The 27,268-nt window shown below is 38.0% G+C and overlaps 1 pseudogene; it reads left to right on the top strand.

The window, feature by feature from the left end:
• Nucleotides 1-25,610: 25,610 nt before the first annotated feature.
• On the top strand, nt 25,611-26,801 carry LOC149084100 (polyadenylate-binding protein 4 pseudogene; annotated as a pseudogene).
• Nucleotides 26,802-27,268: the final 467 nt, after the last annotated feature.

The raw sequence follows: 27,268 nt of genomic DNA, 5'->3' as shown, positions 1-27,268 counted from the left end.
TATCGCCGATTCTCGCCAATCTCACTGAGAAAAATCTTTTTTTACGTGTAACGTAATTGCACAGTTAAATTAGTAATAATTATAGAATTAAAAGAAAACCATTGCCAATACTTTCAGAAATTAAAGTGAGGTTTTTGAAATCATTTGTTTTGTTTTTTGATTAGAAAGTGTTTTAAAATTCAGAAAAAATAATTATCTTCTATCAGCGTGTCACTTACTCTTCATTGATGGGCCGTAAGTAACACTAAAAATTTCAAAAAACAGGCATATGTTTCTCTTCCCTCATTTTTTTACAAAAAAAAAAAAATCCAAACAATATTATGAAAGCAACGTATAATTTTAAAATACTGTATATTAACCATGGCTCTCAAAAACTTGGAGATTTTGAATTTTTTCTTCAATTTAAATGGAAAAAATTAACGTTAAATAAAATTGAGAAGAAGCAGGTTAACTCTGTTTTCACGTGTAAATGCAGGAATAGCAAGCACCAAATAATAATAATGATACGGAAAAGTTTAGAATTTTTCTACTCACTTTTCTTGCCGAAATTTCCGTCGCTTGACCTCCCCCCTTCCCCGAACGGTATACGTCGATTCCACTTGTTTACACGACAGTTTTTGTCTTTTATTACGGTTGATGTGCGGCTGCTCATGGTTATTACGAATGATTCTTATCGAGTTTTGTTTACAGCGAGTATTCAAAAACCAAAAATATAGTATTTAGGAATGGAAGAGCACAGAACTTCAGCGTGTCTATCTCTGGTGAAAATAAAGACACAACTGTCACATAAAAGATGAAAGCCCAGACCACTGTGGACCCCCCCCCCTCTCATTTATTTTATCTGAAGAGACACTAAAGGCAAGGGGCATCGGGAGAAACAGGTGGGTGGAAGATGGCGTCCGTTCGTGTGAGTGGAAGTCGCGACTCTGTCAACACTCTCCGTGATCGGAAACTAAAACTATCCCATAAACATGGCAAAAAATAAATAATTTAAAAAAAAAGGAAAACCTAACCAAAACTTCTGCACCCATAAACAGCCTCTCACAATAGTATCGGCACTCTCATGGAAGAGAAACACTTCCAGTAATCTAAGAGTGAATATCTGAACTCACTGAAGCCTATTTTTGGGAGAAAATAAAACTGATTGAATATTGGTTTTTATGTAAGCCTATAACTGCATGTAAAACAATGAAAAATTGTATCGTTATAGAAAATTCAACCAAATAACGAAAAAAAATATATATATACAGTATACAATTGTGTAACGGAAAAAACACGACAGTGATATTGGCGGGGAAAATTTCTAGGATATCGCGCCAGAGTGTCGTTGCCGTTGCTATGGATTTTTGATAATGGTAACCATTATTTTTTCCAATTTCAAAATTTTAAACAAGTAAACATCGGTTCAAAACGATTTTTTTTCAGTATTTTTTCAAAATCATAGAAAAAATTGAAATACTCTGCATAAAGGATCACCGTAAACCTCCGATGTATGAGAACTATATTTTACGGCGAAGGAATACACTCCCTACCTTTCTCTTCACTGCAAAGTTAACCTGAAACAGACTATAGTGAATGACAGCATGTGTTAGTGAGTGAGTTAGTGAATGGATGAGCAACATAATGAGTGAGTAACAGAGTGAGCCCTAGTGAGCGAATGGGAAAATTATCGAGTGAGCCCTAGTGAGCGAATGGGCAAATTATCGAGTGAGTGAAAATATGAGCAAATGAGTAAATTACCAAGTGAGTGAGAAAATTAGAAAATTACCAAGTGAGTGAGAAAATGAGAAAATTATCGAGTGAGTGAGCAAATGAGCAAGTGAGTGGGGAGTAAAACAAATGAGCAAGTAAGTGAGTAGGTGAGCAAATGAACGAGGTCATTCACGCAATCGCTCGATTTTTCACTCGGTCACTCACCCAATTGCTCATTTACTGAATCATTTGCTCACTACGTGATAGAAATTTCGAGTGATTATGCTATATTAGCTTGAACTTACATGTCTTTGAAGTAAACCTATCATACCACTGAAACTTCCATTCCGCAGCAAGTTCCCCCACGTATTGTCCAGATTAGTAACGAATTCCCAACTGAAAAGAAGAAAAGTCAGAAAAATAATTGAAGGCTGGAATTTAAAAAAAAAAGGCTATAGTGCATTTTTTTTCCCGCAAAAAAGAATGCAAGTTCCAACGCTGATGCAATGAAATACTAAGGCTGAAAGTTCCCTGGCTAGTTTGTTGTAGCTCCCACTAGGTGACGCTTGATGTATCTCCCAGTACATCGGTTTCCCATTTACATCGTTTTTCCTTGAAATTTACATTTTGGCACTCTTACATCCTTTTTTCAATTCAAGAACTGGATATTTTTTAATGTGAAAATGTGCTTGTAATTGCTGTGGCCAATTACTTTCACAATTAAGTAAGTATATGAGGTTTTCTCTGTATGAGTTATTACTTTCGGATACTTTTTTTTCCCGGACACCCCTGCATTTTATGCATATAAGATTCAAGTATTAAACGCGGTTTGGTACATCAGAATACACCAGTGCCTCTCAAAATGTGTGCCGGGGCTCCCTGAGGCGTCGCGTGGGCCTATGATATTGATTTATGCCAACATAATGATTGGTATGAATTTGCCCGACCATCCGCACAAAGCTGTTGGAGATGAAGACCGCTGGTAAATGATGGTTCTTCAAGGGCGTTACAAATGGTGGATGTTAAGGCAAACGATGGTTGTTCAAGATCACTGGAAAACGATGGGCGTTTAAGACTGCTAGTAAATGATGGGCGTTTAAGACTGCTAGTAAATGATGGCTTTTCAAGGTTGCTGGCAAACGGTATCTTTTTGAGACCGCTGGTAAAACAATGGAGCATGTAAAAATCAAACACACAACACGCACTCAGTCTGTTAGGTACACACACTCACAATGCCGGCACAGCGCATTCAGTAGTAAATTGCACATTGCGATAGGTCGGAGTTGTGCTCGGTTTGGATGAATGCACGAATACTAAACAATGGTTGCATTGACGAATTCCTCAGAGTGAGAATCAGAAACAGAGGGCCGAATCCGGGTGGAATTGGGGATTTTGCACACTGGTATAATGCGCAGGACGTGTTTACAAGTATATTATACGTATACACAATGTATGGGCCTATTATTGGACCTATTGGGATATAAGATTTTGTAGTGTGTACAAATATCAAAATAACATTGTAATTGTGAGAATTTATATTGAAATACGTATAACAATCTGGATCGATTTGCGTCAGTGTTTTTCGGCCATGATTGTCAGAGTTTCCAGATAGTAGTAATATGAATGTTTTATGTATGCTTTAATTTGTTGCAACAATGGAAACCCCGAGGACACTATATGACCCTGGGCACATTTTTGCAAACATTTCTGCTCACGAAATATATTAATGGTGCTTCCTAGAGTAAGATAAGATTTTTTTTTCTCTTCCGGGGTTAAGTATCTCAGTGGTTCTCAACCGGGGGCCATATGGCCTCAGGGGGGCCCTAGGATATTCCAGGGGGACCACGGATGAAACTCTGGCAAAAGGGGAGCCACGGCTACTGATACGGAGGCCACGAAGAAGTTTGTGGAATTAAATTTTTTTAGTCACTCTGACTAAAAAAAATTTAATTTCAAACAAAAAATGCATAGAATATATTTCTCGCAATTTTTCCGCTATTCAAGTAACATTAACATGAGGAACGGAATAAAATAAGTTGTTCATGTAATCTCGGTGGGTTTACGACTTCGGGGTGACAGTAGGCCCTGACAAAAACTATAGAAGAGGTTTGAGCAAAATGGAGTAACTGTAAAGACAGAAAATTGTGTGTGTTCGAAGACTTTTCATTCAAAGAGGGCTGCCATAAAGAAAGCAGACAAAGATTTGTTGACCATTCGTTGACATTCTTTTGAGTGCTGGTAGTAAATGCAATCCAAGAAGTAGATGGGTGAGAAATGAAAGCTTGTGTGTAAAAAAACCACATCGTTTTCATGCAATTACAGACGGATAGCCATCTAGTTTAGCACAAAGCTATCTTCAACCGGCACTGAGTGGTCTGATCATTGATAATTTTTGTCGCACCACGGTCATTTTCTGCACACGAGGGCTAATTAGACCCCGGGACCTACAATTTATTGCCGATTCCGAACGGCAGGCTTGTTTCTTATACTCATCGAGAGGTTGGTGCGCTAACCCCCTCGATGGGGGACTCAACAATTTTGTGCTGCGCTCAAGTTGTCATTTTTTGTTGTACCCCTATGTCAGGAAAGTTTTCTGACAAGGACGAACCGGGTATCGAACTCGCGACGCCTCTAAACCTGAGTGGTCTGATGGGGAATATATTTATAAAAATCGAATAAGGAATGATTGCTCTGGGGTATTTTTCATGAATTTTTGGGGAGGGGCTCAACACCCATTGCCTCCACTGAAAAGAAATAAAGTCGAATTCAGTTATAACGAACTCCAAGAGACCAAATCATACATGAGGAAAAATACCCGCGAAATTAAATTTTTTAAAACTACATTGCTGTATAACTTAAGAAACTGTAATTGCATAAATTTGCTTTTGTGTCTCAATCGCAAGTGTTCTTATGTCATTCCTTTCAATTTAACAGGAAAAACATGATTTTAAACATATTTAAGACGGTCTTAACGTCATTTGGTTTGCTAATTGGTTTATATGCAATCCAAGCAGATAATGTATTGGGACTTAGTAGGACTAAGATTCACACCACATCTTTAAAGTTTATTTAATCTATACTGTAATGCTTCCTATTAACTGCCCTACTACGTAGGCCTGTTGCTGGCCTGCAACATCGCAAATAATTTCAATGCAATTTTCCTATACTGCAAGAACAATGTTGTGGACATTAGAAAAGAAAATTCTAAAATGGCGTATGACCACATTTAAAGCAATTGAAATCCGTTTATTTGAGAGTCAGGGCATCTGCTGATTTTTCAGAAACGTGTAATAAATTCTCACGTAAGTCTTCACTTTGAAATGTCACAACCGACCGGCTCAATGCGTATCTCTGTATCACTCAACCTAAAATTTGTGGTTTTTAGTGTTGATAATACGCATGCAAAACCAATTCAGCGACGCATTTTTCACAATCTGCAAAAACCTCGTGGATTTGATAGTTGGAAATGATGTCTAAAAGCCAAAGATTTGGAGTTCGAGTCAAAATGTCAAATAATTGAAATTGTGCTTCGTATAAATGAAATATTTTAATATTGAAAGCTATATATAGAGGTTAATCGTGACCGTAGTCAAACGTCTCATAAATGTGAAATTTTGTCATAAAACTGAGAGTGAGGCCCGAATCCCCTTGCGCACAAGTGGAATTTCATGGCATTTACGCACAACCGAGCCCCTCTTGGCCATTTTTCTTTTTCTCCCCACCCTTTCTTCCTTTTGTTTCCTTCTTAAATTTATAAAAGTGAAATGACATAATCATTATAAAAAGGACTGCTTTCACGTCAAAAATTGCAAAAATATTAGATTTTTTTGGTGTCAGTCAACCCCATTATAATGAACTCCAAGAGACCGGAGTAATAGAGAAATTTCGTTACAAGGAATTTCAGATTTTTATATTGTTCCTATGTAAACTTATCCGGGGGATTAGAAAAGTTTTCGTTAAAACGATATTTTTTCCGTTGTAACGGTATTCGTTAAAACGAGAGTCGACTGTATTTCGTCTCAAACAATTTTTTTACGTGTATATGCAGACTGCATGGGTAACAGGGCGTATGGCACTCTACTGGCGAGCCGTTAGTCTTAGAGACATACCCAGCTAGAAAAAGTATCCAAATCACGTGTCCAACTCAGATATGTCATTCATGTTGTAAGGGATTGTCTAGTTATAAAATAAAAAAAACAACTTTTTATACCATCCCCGTGTGCCAAAGAACCCAATTAAGAAAGAAGTTGTTGCTCTGTCTTTTCCGATGACAACTAAAATAATTTCACGTTTCTAAGTGCAATATTCACCGAGATAAGCGAATTCGAAAAATTGAGGAAATTCGGGAAAAAAAACTGCATTAAATGCGGGTAGAATGGTTTCCTCGCATTTAATGATGGGGTTTTTTTTTTCCGACTTTCTTCGAATATCTCAGTGAATATTGCACTTAGAAACGATCAATTTCTTTGATGGAGACCGGGAAACAACTTTCCAATTGGGTTTTGGGGCACTGGGTGTCCACATAAAAAGTTAATATTTTTATTTTAATAACTATGTAACCCCTGGCAACATGAATCAAATATCTGAGTACTACACGTTATTAGGGTACTTTTTCCAATTGGAAGTATGCCTCTAGGACCAATGGTTCGCCAGTAAAATGCTATATGCCCCGTTACCTATGCACCTTGTATATTAAATATAGTACAGACTATTATGTGAAATATTGTGTTGTGTTTAAGCCAACTCGCACGTTGCTTCGTTTGCCTGCGAGAGAGCGGCCATATTACGAACTAAAAAGCCACTTGAAGGTAACTTGTCATCCAACGAAATATCAGATTTTCACCGTATCAAAATTAAAGTCAACAAACCGATAAGAGGGGGTTTCGGATTTGCTGACTTTTGATGACAGGGGTGAGGGGGTTGAAGGTGGCTTACGTCATCAACCACCCCCTTTTTGAAGATATGAAATATTCTAAGCTGCTGACGGAATTTGGCTGACGGGGGGGGGGGGGTCAAAAATGGCTGAAAATCTGCTTACGTAATACATGAATGGCCCCTTATTTATATTTTCCGATGGATTTGAAATCCTGATAATGAATCATTATTATGTTCACATGTTTTTTATTCCTAGTAGCATTTGCCGCGAATTCACAATGGCACTAACAATTTAAAAAGGGAATTAAAATTAATTTAATACTTAGAGTACTTTAAGAAATTCATTTAAAAATATTGTTGGTGCTGCTACCTACTTTCAAAATCAGAAATGCCTTATGTGGTGATGACGAGAAGCTCAGGCATAAAAAATTAAATTCTTCATTCAGCTACGCTCCTTATAAACAAAGCTTATAAACTGACCTGAAAGATCAAAATTCCAGTTCAATAATTTCTTCAAGACCCAAAGAGACATCCAAAATAAAGGTCCTCCACGTCCGACGACAGGCAAGATCGTAAAAAGTGAATTTTTCCACAATGCTCTTTATAGTAATGTGCTGCCATCTAATGTCAAATTTAAAAGTGACTCATGTGGTGATGATGAAGTTCAAAGTAAAAAAAAAAACTATATTCTTCATTCCGCTCAGTTCCTTATAAACAAAGCTCGTGAACTGAACTGGAAATTTAAACTATAAGTTCGGTTATTTTATTTGAGCATAAGGAGACGTCCAAAACTAAGAGCCTCTTAATGAGCAGACGACAGAGAAGAAGTCAGTTCCCTACGAGTTAAGCCCACAAACAGAACTGGAAGTCCGAACTGCCAGTTCAGTCATTTTTTCAGGACACAAGGAGACGCCCAAAACAAGTAACCTGGAGAGAAGCAGACGACATAGATTATATATTACTGGAGGGAGCAGCATCCAGCTACCGCGATTGCAGCGACATCAAATGCAGGGAAATTACGTGACCCGGTGAAAACAAACTTCCCGCCTGGCAATTTCTCCCATAGAAATGTACAGTTCGGTCTCTAAATATTGGGTTATGAAGATTTAAAAAAAGGATAGAGAGAAGAACTCATCTAAAGAGAGAGGTTAAATTATTTTTATTTAATACCGGAATCATTTCTTTCGTCATTTCTTGAATATTCTTTCATTAATTTTGGAATTATCTCTTTTTCATTAATTCTGGAATTATCTCTTTCATTAATTTTGGAATTATCTCTTTTTCATTAATTTTGGAATTATCTCTTTTTCATTAATTCTGGAATTATCTCTTTCATTAAATCTGGAATTATCTCTTTCATTAATTTTGGAATTATCTCTTTTTCATTAATTCTGGAATTATCTCTTTCATTAATTTTGGAATTATCTCTTTTTCATTAATTCTGGAATTATATCTTTCATTAATTCTGGAATTATATCTTTCATTAATTCTGGAATTATCTCTTTCATTAATTCTGGAATTATCTCTTTCATTAATTTTGGAATTATCTCTTTTTCATTAATTTTGGAATTATCTCTTTCCTTCATTCTGGAATTATCTATCATTAATTTTATTATTATCTCTTTCATTTATTCTTTCACTAATTTTGGAATTATCTTTCATTAATTTTATTATTATCTCTTTCATTAATTCTTTCACTAATTTTGGAATTATCACTTTTATCAATGCTGTAATTATCTCTTACATTAATTCTAGAATATTTTCTTCCATTAATGCTGAAATGATCTTTCTTTAATGCCGAAATTATAACTTTCATTAATTTTGGAATTATCTCGTCCAAGCTGAAATTATTTTTTCATTTATTGTTTTAAACTCCTATTTATGCCATAAGAAAATAACCGGGGGGGGGGATCGTGTTTGTTTTCGCCGAGTAACACGATGTTCCGACAAAAGATGTTGGGGGACACAGTTCTTAGCACTGCCAAGGCGGAGACCGCTGACGTCATACTCCCTCGGGAGGCTTGATTTATATACTGTTGGTGCTGCCATTTAATCACGAAATTTCAGGAAACTCATTTTTTGACATCAAATTTTTTTATGAGACGAAAATTTCGGTAACAAAATTCGTACATTTGCAACAATCGATTTTATGTAGACAAAATAATTATTTCTTTCCACAAAAACATTCGGACAATATGGATGATCGAACAAATAAGTGAAAACATAGATTATGTGGTCTTCAGATAGGGTTATCAGATTCAATTTACGAATTTTTCTGGTAGAGCCTCCAAAAAATCCTTTGGCTCAGGGGCCTATGATGCTATTACGACGATCTTGCCTGTCAGCCCTACTCTTGTGGGGGTCATGGAATTCCAGTACTTGATTGCTCTATTAATTTACATTAATTACACAAAAATAGCAATTTTTCCGAATTTTTTGCAATAGCAATAAAAAATTCGAAAAATGATCAAAGTTACGAATTGCAACGTACATTTTATAAAGAGATGATGAAGCGCTTTGAAAGTATGACAACAATTTATGTCTGTTCAATATGATTCGAGCCACGATGAAGTGTCAGCAGGTGGACCACGCGCTAATTATTATTAATAATTTATGAATTTTGGGAATTTAATTTAAATGTCATTCCCTCTCAATGGATCGTGTTTGATTACGATCCGGACTATCAACGCGTTCCTGAAATAATGAAAAAAAATGAGTGTGATAGAATTCGTTCTTTTCATGAAAACAAAATTTCAAGATTTATGTTCGTAACTCGAAAAGTTTGTAAGTCGGGGAGCAACTACATAAAAAAATTTTAGAGAGGGCCGCAATTTTTTTTTGTTCTTTTGCATTGGGCCGTGAAATTCTCCTAAGCCTGGACTGGTCTCCGATTTTTGAATTTGAATATCTCAGGGAATAATGGAGTTAGAAACATGTAATTTGTTTGTTGGGCTCAGAAGAGAAAGAGCAACAACTGTCTAATTGGAAGTTAGAGGACGGGGGGAGGGGAAGGATCGTATAAAAATTTCATTTTTTATTTTGTGTACACTGTATTTTCATCCTCAAAACTCGTACAGGGTGATTTTTGGTCATATTTTGAGAATTTTTAAAATTAGAACCATAGCACCACTACGACGAACGGTTGATGAGATAAAGGCTGTAACAACACTCCAAGGAGAAACCTTTGAATCTTAGAATGGCCATAATATTACCAATAGGCAGGGCCGCAAGTAGTTGGGGGGAGCAGGCGAATCTGGTGCCCCCGGCGCATTAAAAAGGGGCGCAGATTTAACCATTTAACCTATCCTTCAGCATTACGAGGGGGGGGTGTGCCTAAATGAGTGGTTGCCCCGGCTAACCAAGTATCCAGTTGCGGCCCTGCCAGTAGGTATCTTATTTCTGACGATTCACCGTTATATATTTTGGGTATTTTTTTATTTTTAGATACATCCTCAAGTTCGTAATTTACCCATGGTAGCATTTCTTTTACTTCTATAGATCAAACTACACAGTTGATCCACTAATGAACCACAAAAATCATATCCTTATTCTGTAGAACTTGGTTTACTGCGTGGGCCCACCTGAGGAACTTCTGGCAACCAAGTGACAATTAGATCTGGTTCCGATTTTCAAGAGTAAATATGCAAATACGTAGGTAGGAATTTTTAGCTAGGTTGTAGTGCCTCTCTCAGAAAAATCGCATTGTATGCGGGCGTGTGATGATGTTAAGAGACAGCCCTGGGCGTACTTTATGAAAATTGTGAAAAGCTAATCAAAAAACTCAGCAAAATAATGTGGTCTAGTTTGCTATATTATTAGTTTCTCATCTTTTGTGCCATCCTTGTGATAATGATCTTCAACTATTACAATCAAGTGTTCTTAAAATTTCAAGCCAGGTTTTCCTAGGAATAGAATTGTTTAATTCGCAGCGTGAACCGAATTAGACTATTTCGCGCCGACAGAAACGTGTTACATAATCTCGCTACGCGTTTGTGTTTTCCTAGCGAGACGCATCAGATCAGGGCGGCTATATAAAGTATATGGCTTTGGCATCAGCTACTCTGTCGTCTGCATGCACCGGTTTGAAGGGAAGGGAAAGAAAACAACCAAGAGTGAAGAGAATATCGGGGCAAAACCGCGGCGCACGACGCATTTGACTCCTCCAGAAGCTGTCGGCCAATCACGCCGGACGTAAAAACAGTCATGCTGCTTTTCTTACTGGTGAGTGGACGGCGTGTCACGCTGGGTGAATCACGTTGCGCGTGGCACAGGAAACCTGCTCCTAGGAAAACCCGGCTTTAGGATCTTCTATCGGATGATCGATGTTGAAAAAAAAATCGCGCATTAAAAAAAATACCATATGATATCTTTTTGGTGGTGCCCCTTTAGTACTGATGCCCTAAGAACGTGCTTATTTTGCTTAATGGTTAATCCGGCCCTGTGACTGCGTACATGATTTCTCTGGAATGAATGTTTCAAACAAATATTTAAATATTTTTCACACGTATTTTAGTTCATTTTTTTAAGTTTATAGTAGGGCTGCAACATGAACCTATATCCCTGATACATGTATTATTGTTGAAAACGATGTGAAAGGTTGAACTTTTCAATTGTGATTAATTTCTGTGGGGCTACTCCCTCATTATATACTACTTTTATCCGCATGAAGAGAATAAAATTAATAAAACTGCTTGCTACCACTTTTTGCGATTTTTATCACTACAAGAACGCGTATTTTGGAAGCTACAACTGACATTTTCTCAACGAAACCATAATCATTCACACAAAAATAAACTAATTTGAAATAATACAAATTTCATCCATGGTGAATTTTCCTACATGTGTAAGCGTAAGAGGGTTCACATAATAGGGGATTTCAATTACCCAGGTATTGATTATGTGAACCTTTCATCTAGAGATCAGATCAGATGAAAGAGACTTTCTTAAGTTGGTGCTCGAAAATTTTTTGTATCAGCATGTATCAGAAGCCACTAGGGGTACTGCTATGTTGGATTTAGTTCTTACTAGTTCTGAGGATCTTGTTGAACATATTTCGGTAAGGATAGAGTTTTCTTCCAGTGATCATCGTATCGTCAGATTTCACTGTAACTTTTCCTCGGGTAAGGTCGATAACAAGACTGGTTCCATGTTTTCGAAGAACCAACTTTGATGTTTTGAGAGAAAGTTTTCAAAGACTGGTTGGAATCAGTAGGGGTGGTAAGTCAATGGTAAGAATTTAGTATGAAGCTGTCCTCTGTTTTGCACGACGTCATACCCTTTGTTCGAGAAAAGCGTATTCGTACATCGCACCCTCTATGGTTCACGGATAGCGAGCGTAACCTTTATCTTGAAAAGAAAAGAGCATTCAGAGAGTATAAAAGTGGACGACTTGACCTACCATTGCTTACTGATAAAAGAAGAGTGTTGAAGAGAGTGATAAGGGATAGTAAAAAGGAAGTTGAATCTAGGTTGGCAGATAACATTATCTTTGACTTAAAATCATTTTTTCGATGCGTCAGTAATGGATGTAAGGGGACGGTGGGCCCCCTCTCGATAGGAGGGTCTAGGTTAGAGAGCAATGTAGGCATGTGTAGTGCTTTCAATGACTGTTTCGCGTCCGTTTTTAATGGAGATAATGATATTCGATATACGGGTGTTGCATGGGGTAATAAAACCCTCAACGATATTCAAGTAGAAGATGTGGAGGTCCTAAATCTTCTAAGAAATGTATGTGCAAGCAAAGCACCAGGACCAGATGATATCTATCCAGGGTCCTCAGGGAATGTGCAAATGAATTCTTGGGGCCAGTCGCACAGATATACAGGAGTGGTGTGTGTTGCTGAGGGTATCGTCCCAAGGGATTGGAAACTTGCTAATGTTGTTCCGATATTTAAGAAGGGTAGTAGAGAAGCGGTGTCCAATTATCGTCCAGTGAGTTTGACGAGCTTCATCTCGAAAATTTTGGAAATTATCATCAAAAGGCAGTTTGTGAAGTGGATAGGCGAGAGTAATGTATTGTCGGATAATCAGCATGGGTTCAGGAAGGAGAAGTCATGTGTAACTAGCCTCCTTTGCTTCTATGATCACGTGACTAAGGCTTTGGGTAAAAATGTAGATGTTGTTTACCTTGATTTCCAGAAGGAATTCTCATTGACGAGCGGCTTAGGTTTTCTGAACATTGTTCAGCGGTGGTGAAAAAAGCGAATAGAATGCTCGGTTTCATTTTCAAAAAGATCTCTTCGCGTTCTCCTAGTCATTCCTCCGCTTTTCGAGGCTTAGTTCGTCATGGACTGGAGTATGCTGTAAGGTTTTGGGGACCATACCTACAGAGGGACATACACTTGGTTGAAGGGGTGCAGAGAAGAGCTACGCGTGTCCTTATTGGCACACAGGGCTTGAGTTATGAAGAGAGACTTCATTTTTTGAATATGTTTACATTGGATGAACACAGGTGTCGAGGAGATATGATCGAAGTGTTCAAAATTTTCAATGGGATGGATAGGATGGACCATGAACTTTTAGTACACCGCCAATCGACTGCTTTTACAAGGGGACACTAGTATCGATTGGTGAGGGAAAATGCAAGGTTGTGGTGTCGCAGGGAATTTTTCTCTAATAGGGTTGTTAATAAATGGAATAGCTTACCCCCGGAGGTAGTAAATTGTAAAACAATTGACACGTTTAAAAAGAAATACGACAAACATGTTGGGGTAAATCGAGAAGCTATCCATTCCTAGATTAAGACAACCATAAGTATTCTTTATGGGCATTGTATAATATTTTATCATGTGTATATATTGTTTATAGTTTGTGTTAATTGCATTTTTAATTGGGGGTTGCTGTATTTTTGAAATATATGACATCCATATTTTTATGGGCATCTTTTTATCAGCCACCTCGTTGGGCATTTTGCCTGTTGTGGCGTTGTATTTGTATTTACAGTAACTTGATGACATTGTGTCGTCTTTAAGCGCAGAATTTACATTGATTGAAAATAATTTATTCTAATTTTTTTACTGTATTCTATCACGTTTATTTTGCTCTTTCGTTATTTTCATAAATTAAAAATTAATCAAATTAAATTCAAACATATTTATATACTTCAGACAATTTTTGAATAACTATCTTCTAATGGAAAAACGGGGGGGGGGTGTTAGAAAATTATTCATGTTCGCAAGAAGAGGGGGGCCATAGGAATAACAAATGGTTGAAAGGGGGCCATGGACAAAAAAAGGTTGAGAACCACTGAAGTATCTCATAATCGAATCTCTGACATCATTAGGTTCTCCGAGACCGTCTATCCCTTTGGGAAAGAGCGCAAACCATCCCAGAATGGTCTCTCTGGACGGTTAGCGGGTCATGTCTGTCAGGTATAATAAGAATTATGACAAATTTCGCCATAATATGCCAACCTGTCCATACATACATATTTGTATATATATTTTTGTGCATATACATTTGTATTTGTATCTTGTGTATGCTATTGTTTTGATTATACAAATAAAACCCCAATCCAATCAGTACTGCAGAAATCACCATTTCGTGGTAGGTAGAAATTGGATTTGATTTTTCGAAGTCGAAGAAAAACGATGGTTTTTCAAGGACACTGGCAAACGATGGCTGTTGAAATTGTGTTTCGGCCTTAAGACCGCTGCTAAGCGATAATTATTCAAGGTCGATGGTTATTCAAAAGCGCTAGTAAACGATAGTTATTCAAGAACATGACAAACGGTAGCTGTTTAAGGTCACCATTGAACATTGAACATTGAAGGACCGGACGCACCCCGCTTCCCATCTCAAGGAGATATCAAAGCGTTCCCGAAAGATGGGTGCATCCGGAATTTTATTAAATATGTATATATATATATATATATATATATATATAAATTTGTATAACAGAATAACAAGTCCAATTACAGAAGTATAAATCAACGGAATAATTACGATAAATCGTGATCTAAGAATCGAAATCTAAATTGATATTATAACGTCCTTGGCACGTCCGGACTCGATAATCAAATTCCGTTGGTGGCGATCCGTCCGCGTTCGTTGGATGTCACTAGTCGTGTAGGCCGTACAACGACGAATCGATGTCATGTTTGCGTCACATGTCATGGTCCAAGTGTCCAAGTCAGCCAATGTTCGGACACCCAGATGTTTTAGCTCATTCTAGGCACACATTCCTGTTCCATAAGCATCCTACGTCTTAATTCTCCTGGGCAATTAGGAGAATTTCATCATTCCCGAAGCTACATCGGCTGGCTAGCTGGATTATGGGTGGCATTGATTCACCACGTTAACATGTTAAGTGTTTATAGTTTCTCAAGGGGACGGGTGTTTCATTTTTCCCCCTTTCTGAAAGGAGGTTTTTTACGTTTTTTCCTGAAAAATAACTCAACAATCTCTGCTCAAGGCGGGGGGGGGGGGGGCTTATAACTCCGAAACCTTCCCTTTGGGTATGCCAATGAACGTACACACATGTCAGCTCCTAAAATATACATGCACACACACATGCACCATGTTTCCTCTTATTCCTTCCAACACTGAATGATCTTTTTACGAGACGTATTTGAAATGCATTTCAAGGTAACAATTACGAAATATAATCAATGGTTAATAGGTTTTCGAAAATCCTAACCCTTTTCTACCAGGATCCTATTTTTTTAAGCTCTTCATTTCAAGGCTGGGATTACACTATAAAAGTTAATTTATAAAACGGTATCGGTCGCATTTGCTCGAATGAACCGATAATCTTATTGGTTGCACTTTTCAAGTTTTATAAATTAACTTTTACGAAACTTTTTTGTAGTGTGATCCCGGCCTAACAATCATTGATGTGAAGTGGAGCATTTGTTGCTATTGCTTTGATCATCAGTTTATTTTATAATGAATGCTAGTATAATTTTGTGCAAAAAAAAAAGAGAATTCCTCTGGAGATTATACTAAAAAATATTCAATGCTAATGAATGTCATTAAGAAGCGAACAATACTGGCACTTACTTGAACCGGAACTTTTCTTGCAACGTTTGCAACAGTGCTACATCGAAACCCGTGAAATGCACGATATCACCATTTTCGTTTCTTTTCGTTAGCCACGCTGGAAAATACTGTTTTATTCCAAAAAAAAAAAAAAGTTGAAATAAATATCTTTTTTCACATATAACAACAATTTGAAAAAAAAAATGTCTGGGACGGTTTATTTTACACTGAGTGGCCACTTCGTAATGGCCACCTGACAATTTTGAGCAAATGAGCTATCGTATCACACTTTTTACAGCCAAACTCGGTTACAACCACCTCAGTTGAAAAGACAACGTGGTCGTAACGTTAATAATTGGGGAGTCTAGGTTGACTCCATACTGGATAATGTTAATCAACCTTGTTTTAATATAAATGGAAACATCGTGACCTCTGATACAACGACACACTTTTCGTTCCTACTGCGTTTATATAGCGGTTTCCCCAAGAAATTCCTTGAAATTATAGAACATAGCATAGAAGGAATATTTGTCTGTTGTTGTATTGATAGCTATCGTAGGAGAAAAAGACCTCTTTTCGAAAAAGCGTCTCTTCGATGACATTATAATCGAGTTTGACCATGCTTAAACTGACATTTTGAGGTGCAGTTTCAGTCACTAGTGTTTTTAGGAGATAGAAAAGAAAAGTTCTAGATCCCATCCCTGTATCATAAACAGTTGCAAATAATTTTTAACTTCTACAGAATATTTATTTTTACTTGCTCTACGAAATGCTTGTATATGCACTTCCGTGGAAATAGCAAGAACATTCACGAAGATATAACTGTTTCTTGCAAAATTTCCAATTTTCACCTCGTGTTTTTTGCTTATAACATGCGAAGTTTCCATGTAATATTTACGAAACTCATAGAAAATATGACGCTATCAATGAGACATGCTGGGAAGAAATTTTAAATTTAACAGTTCTAGTATTCGATGAGATATCAGCATCTTGAGTAAATGCTTTTTTAATTATGCATGCGCAGCAAATACAGTCGAATCCCATTACAACGAACTCCAAGAGACCAGAGAAATCACTTCGTTAAAACGAAATTTCGTTACAAAAGGAATTCCGGGTGTTTTCATTGTTGTTATGTAAACTTATCTGGCGGATTAGAAAAGTGTTCGTTAAAACGAGATTTCCGCTATATCGGTATTCGTTAAAACGGGATTCGACTGTATCAATTTTATTTTTTTATAAGTAGGTTCCCAGATACATAAGGCAACATATATACAAATTCTAGTTGAATGTTGTGAAAAATCACCGGAAGATATCGGTGATACAGTGAACATCAATTTCAGTTATTTGTTGAAAGTAGCTGGATGATAAGGGATTTTCCAGAATTTGATATTTTAGTTATTTTCTGCCATTTAAGTAATTATTATTATTAGTATAGTATTATATAATATAGCCGCTGTGGTGGTCGAGTGGTTGTAGTGACGGACTCGCGATGCGAGGATCCGGGTTCGAACCCCACAGGGGTGGTCGGCTGAAGTTGGTTTTCTGTGGTTCCCAACTTCAAGGCGCAAATGCGAGCCGATCTCCCCGTTAAAAAGTCTCGCCACAAAGAGCAACAGTCCTACAACGATAAATCATTCAAACATAATACTTCACTCATAGTTAGAAAAACTAGTGGCAGATGGCAGCACTACACATAACAAGCATTACAGAGAAAGAACAAAACTTCACGTCAGGTTTCACTACACGTACACGCACATTCCCGCATGTACCGATTCGTTGGGGGGGGGGGGTGGTGTAGTAGTAGTAGTAGGTAGGGCCTCCAAAAAATGGCTCGGGGATCCATGATTTTCTTAAGTCAGTCACCTCGTTGGGCAATTTGCCTGTTGTGGCGTTGTATTTGTATGTAGAACCGAGCACGCCCAGGCTCTGTCGCTTTTGCGATATAAGCTCATTGATCGTGAGATCGTGGGCGATTATTATTATTATTATGTGCATTTTGACATCATACACGTACGTTATGTTCAAGCATTCCTCGTCCTTGCTGCGGGCTTAATCTCGAAATAAGGTCTCGCACGGCTGGCAATTATGTGTCGAGCATCCCTTGGGTATGTACTACTGTAATAATACTACGATCCTAATCTTTTTGGCTGAAATTTTAAAAATCGTGTAGCTGCCGCACTATTGATTTGTATGAAAAGTAAACTTTATAGACTTTATATGCAATATGCATAAAAGTTTTAAGCAGCTTCGCTTATTTTAGTTTTCTAGACGTGAATATGTTTTCAATGATATGACTTTTTGAAAATAATGTGCAAATTCAAATTGTGATCAGCCCCATATTCATTTAAACTTAGTTAATACCGTAAAATACTTTGCGCTTTTGATGGCATGGAAATGATAATATGAAAGGAATGAATTACGTTATTTGCTGTCACTTTTATTCGAGAACCTTCGATATCTGCGAAGTCAAAATTGGTTTTGAGAACGTTTTTGAATCCCCTGATTCGCCTGTAACCTTTTCGACTGCCATTGCTTCCAGATGACTGAATCGGAGTATAAGCCACGTACCTATTTCTCTGAAATGGAATTCACCATAAATGAAAACAAAGAGAAAAAAATGAATATGAAACAGTTTTACACATAATTCTTAATTGGAATATAATTTTACATTTATCGATTGGGATTAGCCGAATCAATTGACTTTTATCATGAACTCTAAAATTAAAAATTTAGAATTAAAATTAAGAATATTAAGTGGTTCTTAATAAGTGATTCTTCCAAGTAAACCGTGCAATTTTAATAGGTATTTAAGATAATGTTATTTTGGCAGTAATTCTCAGTCACCGCACTTAACTAACGTCAGGGGGAGGGGGGGGGGGGACTTGAACAGTATGTATGGAAAAAGTTATAGCCGAGGCGAATAGTCTCAGTAAGTTTTATAAATTTCCCTGAATTTATAACTTTTACCAGCGATTGTGCATGATTCCAAAACGAGGTCGGTAAGTTTCTCAAATATGGAAAAGAACTGGAAATATAAGATTAATTTAATTTTTGATAGCATTGAAATATTCAGAGAATACAAATTTTGAGGGATTATATTAAGCAAATGACGTACCCTGAATGCTATTACGAGACAGAAAAAATTTTATTTAAAAAAATATGGGATATTGCACTTGTGCACAGTGTATTTATATGATTTAGATAGACTTAAATAGTTTAAATTATTTGTTTGCCAAGTTATTTTTCTTTCGAATGCACAGAAATATGTCTCCTCCACACATGGTGTTTCCCTCTAAAATGTAAGCATCAAAAATCGTTCTTGCTTTGGCTTGTCAAAAAATAGGAGACATGTGTACCCTTGAGACATTCTGCTAGTAATTATAGAAACTTCATGAACAACTCACGAGTAAAAAGTGAGTGTTTAGGAGTTGCTTAGAAGTATCAATCCTCAAACGAGCTCGAAATATGTAAAGTCTTTATTTCAAAAATATGAGAAAACGATGTTGTGCTTCGACAGAACACTGCCAAATAAAGGGTAAACCACTTATCAGTTTTGTCAGTATGCGATGTGTGCGCTACATGAATTTTGTCATAAAAATATAATCACTTTAAGATATGCGTGAAGAAGATAGAGAAAAATAATACATATAATTTTTTGATGTCTCTTATAATGTTGGCTTTTTTCACAAAGTGCAAACATGTGCAAACATAACCAACATTATTGATCGAATTCTTCCTCCTAGTAACGTTCAAGAAGAAATTTCCAGTAAATTTGAGCAGTTAAACCGAGACAATTTTCACATTTACCGATACGAAATGGGCTGTTATTCATAACTACCTGCAAATGTGATAAATCCGCACTATGAACAAAATTTATCAAACTGACAAAAATGAACGGTGATTGTGCATAATGACTAGATCATTATCAATTTTCAACTTAACTGGATAAGTAAACATAAATCAGTGTTTAACCTGATCGGTAGTCTATTAGACGAATGTTTAATTACCTGGGGTTAAAAATATGTACTGTGGTTTATAAAATATTTCTAATTTAGAGGCTTCCCACAGTTCCATTTTTTTCTCTTTTTACTCACATAAAAATTTACCTTGCTTTTTGAGGTGGTTACTAAAACCCAAGAATAAGTTTGAAATCGGTGTAGATCCAAATCACTCAATGTATCATTTCCTTGGCTTGAGTGCAATATCACCCAGAAAATCCTGTTGAGTGTTTCCTCAAACACCTGAAAATTAAAAATGAATAGAGAATAAAATAATTATTGCATTAGTTTTCAATAAAATAAACGCAGTGGCATATTTGGGATGGGGGGGGGGGCAGATATTCGTGATTGATCATGAAAATTAGTGTAGAATGAGGGAATGTCAGAAAAAAACCACGAATCCACTTCTGCCTCACCAAAAGAGTGACCCACAGAGTGTGCCATCATGTGGACGACACTAAAACAGTGACATACAGAGAGGTATCAGGTCACAGGGTGAGCAAAGAAATGAGAGTGCGAGCCTTTTTGAGTGACCAAAAAAGTTTTTCCAGCATCAGAGTGACCGAAACAGTGACCTATAGAGAGCAGCAAGCAATCAGGTCAGTGAGATGCAAAAGAAGTTACCTTGAGAGTGTGCAAGCTTAGAGGTGACGTGGAAAATAAGGAAACATAACAGTGAGTGGCTAAAAGTGTAATCTTGAGAGTAAGCATGGGAGTGGATGAAAGAGTGACTGACAAAGGCAAATTGAGAGGGAAGCGCGAAGGAGGAGGAGGGAGAATTTGCTGTAGCGGCAAATTTCAGGAATGAGTGATCAAGAAAATTGGATTAGAATGGGGAGGGGGGAGGGAAAGGTGGCAGAAAAATAGATTTCGATTCGTTAGAAATTCCGAAGAGGAATGTGTACGATATACATGTCCGGTTAAGTAGTAGTAGTAGTAGTAAAAAACTGTAATAAACGCAATTTTTAACCTGTCGGAATACTAATCCTCGGTCCGGTTGTATTTGTTGCACGAGCACCACCGGCTTTGATGCAGATTTCAAATTGTTTTCTATAATTTTCATCGTTTCTACAGAATCGCCTTCGTATTTTACAGTCCAAAGTGTCCCTCCTTCAGCAAAAATGGTACCAGACATACTTTCCAGATCTGTACGAAAGAAGAAGAAAAAAAATTTATTACAGATGCATGCAGATGGATTATTTAGAAAGAGGGTGAAAAAAGCTTTGTAATGATTTCCCATCATTTGCTTATATTCTAGAGCTCACCACATCTAGAGAGGCACAGAGCACCAAAGACTTTGGAACCAGTGTCATTCATGAAGTCACGAATAGCATCTTCTTTCCAGGAACGTAGCAGCACTAAAATATGCGATAAATAGAAAGTTTATCACAATTTTATTCCAGTATACAGCCCGTTGCATATTGTTTGTCCAGCTGACTCTCGATACCTCGAGATATCTCGTCCATGCCGCTTAAAGGGTTAACTAATCATTACGATGAAGGAATAGCAGAGATGAAACTGTAACGAAGCAATAAAGTGATGAATTCTGGTGGGGGGGGGGGGAAGGGGAGGTCAACGATAAAATTTTAATCCAAAGGGGAGGAGCACCAATGAAATTCTACTCAAAGGCGGGGTGGGGCCATAAATATACTCTTTGTCAAAAGGGGCACCGATTTGTCTCTTGTCAAAAAGATGGGGACCACCGATAAAATTATAGTCGGGGGGGGGGTTGCACAGGGTTAAATGTTATCAAAATAGATGGGATCACTGATCAAATTCTTGAGATAAGGTGGGGTCCGCCATAGAGCTCTTGTCAAAAGGGAAAGTCACCGATAAAGTTCTAGGCGGGGGGGGGGGGGAGTCCACTTATAAAATTCTTGGCAGAAGGAGAAAAGGAGAAAAGGGAGTTGTACTCATAATAATGCTAGTAAAAGGAGCGGTCATAATTCTTGTTTTTTGGGTGGAATCACCGATAGAATTCGAAAAATCACCGATGAAAAAAGGAAAATCCTCGATAAAGTTCTCAAAATGGAGGTCACAGACAAAGTTATTGTCAAATCGGGAGGGAGTCGCCGATAAAATTCTAGTTCTAGTCAATGGGGGAGGGGGAAGGGAGTTCACACACACCGATGGAAAAATATGTACCAAAGAGAAAAATTATGTGGATTCATGCAGATAAATACCCTATGTGTATCTATAGATTATATACATCAATGTGCCTCAACCACTGTGTCACGGCGCAGTACCGCGCCCTAACATAATTCATACCAGGGCAAGAAGAGTGATTGGCCATTTCCTTTTCCCCCATGCATTTGCCGTCAGTCAGGTGTTTGGTCGGGCTTTCAGAGATTGAGAACCTCTGATGTAGACTATGTAACAATGGTATTTTTCTTTGAATTTTTTAACACTCAAAGTTTTCTGAGGAAAATAAATGACGAAATGAAGAAAGAAAGTCTTACCTTTTCCTTCAGCAATCGAATCGGCAAATCTATTAAATAAAAAAACGTAATATATTACAGTGCATGAATGTAAATTCATTGTCTTCAGGGTTCGAGCAAAAGTGATGAAGACCAAGTGTCAAAATATACAAGTGTATGTGAATAATTGGATCTCCCACAATTTAGCTATCTCATCGGGAATTCATTAACAATTCATGAAATTCATACGTAATGTAAAGGGAGAAAGAATGATTTGTATACGATTACGTGTAGAAAAGTCAAAAATTTTTTCATGGTTTTCGTTTTTATACGATAAACAAACATGCTCTAATCATTGTTCGTGATTCATGATGGGGATCATTATGAAAGAAAACTATGAATAAAATCTTGTTAAAAGAGATGACACACGATAGCGTGATTTCATTGTAGATTCAGTGCTCATAATGAAGTAACATAGAAAGTATTTTTGAAACAAGCAAATTGGATAACTCTTCGTATTTTGACCAGATTGTCTTCAAATTTATTATGTAGAGCAGTTCTTTCTAATCAGTCTAGAACACGAAATTCTCTGAATATTCATGCAAAGAATCGTCAATTATGCAAGAAATAATAACGAAGCATTTCATTCGATCGAATATTCAACACGGAATCCCAGGAGACTTTACGATGCATCTGAAGTAAGTCATTATTTATTCATTTACGTGCAAAATTAATGAAGTACATAGATAGTATCAGAAATATTAGAAGATTTTTATTTAATTAATGGCAAACGTAAATTCAGAACTAATGAAAGAAATTATCTGAGAATTTATATAAATTCAGAGTTATTGAGAAAAATAATTTCAGAATTAACAAGAAACTAAATTTCAGAATACAGTCGAATCCCGTTATAGCGAAAATCTCGTTTTAACGAAGGCTTTTTTCTAATGTCCGGATAAGTTTACTTAGGAACAATGAAGAAACGTGGAATTCCTTTATAACGAAATTTCGTTGTAACGAAGTGATTTCTCCGGTTTCTTGGAGTTCGTTATAACGGGATTCGACTGTATATAAGAAAAATAATTTCAGAATTTATGGGAAAAATAATTTCAGAATTTATGGGAAAAATAATTTCAGAATTTATGGGAAAAATAATTTCAGAATTGAATATAGTTGAATTCCGTTATAACGAACACCGAGAGACCGGGGAAATAACTTCGTAATAACGAAATTTCGTTATAAAGGAATTCCAGATTATATTATTTCGTTTCCATGTAAACTTATTTACGAAACTTTTCGTTAAAACGAGATTTTGGCTATAACGTTAATCGTTAAAACGGGAATCGACTGTATTAAAAAAAAAAAATGTGTACATGTTTTACTCATCAAACCATAGCAAGGGGGGAAAAAAATGAATACTCAGGGAGGACCGTTTACAGGGTCACCAATAAAGCGTTACGGGGGGAAGGGGAAAGAACAGTGAGGGAGCACTAATAGGTTTCTCGATACCGTTTATCGAATTTTTTCGCCTGGTCATGATGGAGCGATGAAACTAGATCATTACTCTTAGCCGAGATATCTCGTACTTACAAATACAAATACAACGCCCCAACAGGCAAATTGCCCAACGAGGTGGTTGACTTAAGAACATCATGGATCCCCGAGCCATTTTTTGTAGGCCCTACCTACTACGCCCACCCCCCCAACGAATCGGTACATGCGGGAATGTACGTGTAGTGCAACCTGACGTAAAGTTTGTTTCTGTGTAATGCTTGTTATGTGTAGTGCTGCCATCTGCCACCATTTTTTTTTTCTAACTATGAGTGAAGTGTTACGATTGAATGATTTATCGTTGTAGGACTGTTGCTCTCTGTGGCGAGACTTTTTAACGGGGAGATCGGCTCGCATTTGCGCCTTGAAGTTGGGAACCACAGAAAACCAACTTCAGCCGACCACCACTGTGGGGTTCGAACCCGGATCCTCGCATCGCGAGTCCGTCACTATAAACGGGAAGAGGCCAATGCCGTTATTTAGTAGGAAAAGTTAGTAGTCTATATCGGTGGGAATAAATCCCCCGTCTTCTTGAAATCCAGACAAGCGCACGAACCAATATACCGAAAAGACGTGTAATTTTCTTTCCTTATAATACACACACTAGTGGTCGCACCGAGTAGAGACATAATATATTGCACATCCCAGGTGGTGACATTGGAGTGAGAGAGATGTTTTCTTTTTTTCAGCTCATAACACTTCAAAGAAAGATATATTTGATCATTTTTATAGCACTATGGTCATTTTCTGCACACGAGAACTAATTAGACCGGGACCTACAATTTATTGCCAATTCCGAGAACGGCAGTCTTATTTTTTCTATACTCACCGAGAGGTTGCGCTAACCCGTTTTTTGATGTATCCCTTTCGATGTGCCGTTTCTGATGTATCCCTGAGTCAGGAAGGCTTCTTTCAAGGAAGTACAGGGTATCGAACTCCCGACACCTCTGAACATCTTTTGGTTCTTTAGGCGAGTATCTAATCGACACGAGCTACCGCGCCCAAAGAAAGATACTTCCTGGATTTTTATGCCAGGACGAACTTTGGCAGGAGAAGTTAGTAGCCACCACCGGGGTATTCAGGCCCCGGTTCTTTTGCAATTCTGACACATGAACTAATCATTATTCCACGGAGACACTGACTCTTCTATTCTTACAACACGCCCAGTAGCTGGAGAACAAAGTCTCGATTCCAGGTGGATAGTACAGACATTTTTTGTGAAATTTGTCCATTTCATGTTAAAAACATTCGTCCATGTTAAAAACATTTAACAGCCAGGAAGTATTTTTTCCTTGATAGTAAATGTGTGAAGGTTTTATTACTCTTACTAAAGTCTTCGGCAAAGCTTGTTTGAAAAAGACACATTGTCCAGTTTTCATTCATTCATTTTCAATTATTACTTAATATCGGTTGATATTGGTCTTCTCCTTGCCTTTCTTGCCATGTTGGAAAAAGACCAGGCTCATATACATTAAAAAAATTGGTGTCTCTGAATTTAATGTCATACCAGCCAATGCGAAGGAATATGGTAATTAATACGCGTTTTTCGACTCTGGCGGTCCCAAAACATACCCTGTCTGTAACATGTGGTACTGAATTCTTTTTTTCGTGAATTCTTTCAATCTCATGATTTCGAAAATCTCAGTATAAAGTTAATGCGTTTCGTGTGTATGATCCTTCTGTTTTAACGTATGATCCTTTAGCTACAGATTATTCCCGTGGTCACTCGGTGGATCGTAGATGACTGTAAAGTCGGGTTCATACTGGCAGAAACGACAAGCGTCGTCGCATCATGCAACTCGACGCGGATTGGTTGAAAAACGTGAAATTCAGGTTTTTAGCCAATCCGCGTCGAGTTGTATGCTGCATTGTTTGCCGTATCGTGCCAGTGTGAAACCGGCCAAAAATCTATGGCAAGTCGTTAAAAAGCCTCAAGCGCTCTGCATCCTTTGTAATAACGGCTCGTGACCCGAAAATTTATAATGTCAGAATGAACTTTAATTGACCAAATCGTGGAATATATACACGGATAGTTTAGAGTGTCTCTGAACTTTGAAGTGACCATTTATTAGATAAGCGGAAAGTCATTGGAATAAATATGTCGGGCATCGGCAGTTTATTCGTAGGCAACTTGCATCCGGATGTGACAGAAATCTTACTGTACAAGAAGTTCTCCGAAATCGGTCCGGTCGTGTCGATCAGGGTCTGCAGGAACAAAGAAAACGGCAAGTCCCTGGGCTACGCTTACGTGAACTTCCTCAGAAGAACCGACGCCGAACGCGCTTTGGCAGAGACAAGCTTCGACTCGCTTCTGGGTCGGCCGATGAGGATACTGTGGTCACAGTGCGACCCGACTCCGACCAGGTACGGCGCGGGTTCGGTTTTTGTGAAGAACCTCAACGAGTGCATCGACGACCACTCACTGCTGTGCATTTTCTCGAGTTTCGGGAACGTGGTTTCCTGCAAAGTCGCGACTGGCGAGTCCGGGATGTCCAAAGGATACGGTGTCGTTGAATTCGACAGGAAGGAGTCGGCGGACAACGCCATCGAGAAGCTCGATGGTCTGTTACTGAACTCCAGGAAGATCGCCGTCTCGAAGTATATTCCCAGGGACGAGCGCCACAACCAGAACGAACAGAACTTCACCAACATCTACGTGAAAAACTTCGCCAGCGATTACGACGACCGCCAGTTGCGCGATCTCTTCCAGAAGCACGGGAAAATAAAGTGCTCCAAGATCATGAGGGAGCCCGACGGCACCTCTAAATGCTTCGGTTTCGTGGACTACGAGAGTCCGGCGTCCGCCAAGAAAGCCATCGAGGAACTCAACGGTAAATGCATCGGCGGCAAGATCCTGTACGTAGGTCGGGCTCAGAAGAAAGCCGAGCGCGAATCGATGAAGAGGAACAGGTTCCTCCCGTTGAGCGAGTGGACGACAGACACTCAGCTGTACGTCAAGAACCTCAGGCCGAACATCAGCTCGTCAAAGCTGAGGATGATGTTCGAGGAGTTCGGGACCGTCATCAGTGCCATCGTCATCACAGACCAGGACGGGAACTCCAGGAAATTCGGTTTCGTCAGTTTCTTGGAATCCCACGAGGCACAGAAGGCCATGGCTTCGATGAATGGCTCGACTGTAGAAGGGAGCTCATTGAGCGTATCCTTGGCATTGCCAAAGAGCTCCAAGAGGGACTCGCATCCTGAATCCATGGGTAACAACTTATACGACGCCAAGTATGTGCCAATCTATGGCGATAGACTGGCAATAGACTATGGCGATAGACTCTGAATAGGGCGATAATCTATGGCAACAATCTATGGCGATAGACTCTGAATAGGTCTTGAAGAGGAATATATCGTGGCTGTCTTGAAGAGGAATATATCGTGGCTGTCTTGAAGAGGAATATATCGTGGCTGAGATAGTTACTTACTATAGCCTCTAGTATATTCATGAAAATTTTTATGGTCCGAGTTCGGTGTCATTATTTAAATTATTTAACATAATTTTCATGTACAGTTTTTATTATCGTGTGCGTGGTTTTTATATTCGTATGTATTTCATTTTGTGACATTGCACCAGGGCATCGATAAACGTCAAGTATTCGCCAATGAGGTGTCTATAACTGAAGCTGGCCGTTACTCGTATTAGGACTTGACATGCGTCAAGATGTAATTTGTTTCAGTGTTTGGCTCAATAAATAATGGACGATGACAATGGATTTTTGACTCTGAATTCGTTTTGATTGTCATTGAAGT

The sequence above is a fragment of the Pholcus phalangioides genome, unplaced genomic scaffold, assembly GCF_987345545.1.
Source record: "Pholcus phalangioides strain wild (caught in Gottingen) unplaced genomic scaffold, Ppha-v1.0 ptg000008l_1, whole genome shotgun sequence".
In the NCBI taxonomy this organism is placed as follows: Eukaryota; Metazoa; Arthropoda; class Arachnida; order Araneae; family Pholcidae; genus Pholcus; species Pholcus phalangioides.
The sequence above is the reverse complement of the archived record's forward strand: the minus strand, read 5'-3'. Positions and strand labels throughout refer to the sequence as shown.